Below are 819 nucleotides of genomic sequence, written 5' to 3' on the forward strand. Positions count from 1 at the left end.
TCAACCAATTTAGTAATCGTTAAGGCCCTCAAACTCGAAAACAAATGGACGGACTGAATTCTGTCCGGTTCATGTTTATACCAGAAAAACACAATTTTGAGGGCCTTAACGATTACCAAATTGGCTGAAATTTTGCAGAGATGATCTACACTATTATCTAGATACTAGACGGTGGAGATTAGAAAATTCGATCGAAAAGTGGTGAAAAAAATGAAAATCCGCACCAAACTATTGTTGTGGACGTCCGTAGCTGAGAAAAATCCTATATATAATCCTCTATATATATATATACATATAGGCTCGTTCTGGTGCGGACGTCTGCACTTTAAGCAATATAGGCTCGTTTTGGTGCGGACATATGCACTCGGCTTAAAGTGCGGACGTCCTTCCGTTCTCCTCCGTCCAGCGCCGATGATGGCGCGTCTCCACCCCAGCGGACTCCAACAGCGTCCTCAATCATTTTTCCTCTCCGGCGAGTCCGCCGAATTCCAGTTTTCTGGCGAGATCACCCAAAACTTCAAACAAGATAGATCTCGCCGGAAAACTGGAATTCGACGGACTCGCCAAGGAGGGAAAGTGGTCGGGGACGGTGCTGGAGTCCGCTGGGGTGGAGGCTCGCCATCGTCGGCGCCGTCCGGTGGCGAACGGAAGGACGTCCGCACTTTAAGCCAAGTACGGATCGGATGTCTGCTTTGGAACGTTTATGTGTGTGTATATATATATATATATACAGGCCCGCTATGAAACGGCGTCCGCACTGGGCTTAAAGTGCGGACGTCCCTCCGTTCTCCTTCATCCGGCACAGACAACGGCACGCTT

This window comes from Fragaria vesca, linkage group LG2, assembly GCF_000184155.1.
Source record: "Fragaria vesca subsp. vesca linkage group LG2, FraVesHawaii_1.0, whole genome shotgun sequence".
Lineage (NCBI taxonomy): Eukaryota > Viridiplantae > Streptophyta > Magnoliopsida > Rosales > Rosaceae > Fragaria > Fragaria vesca.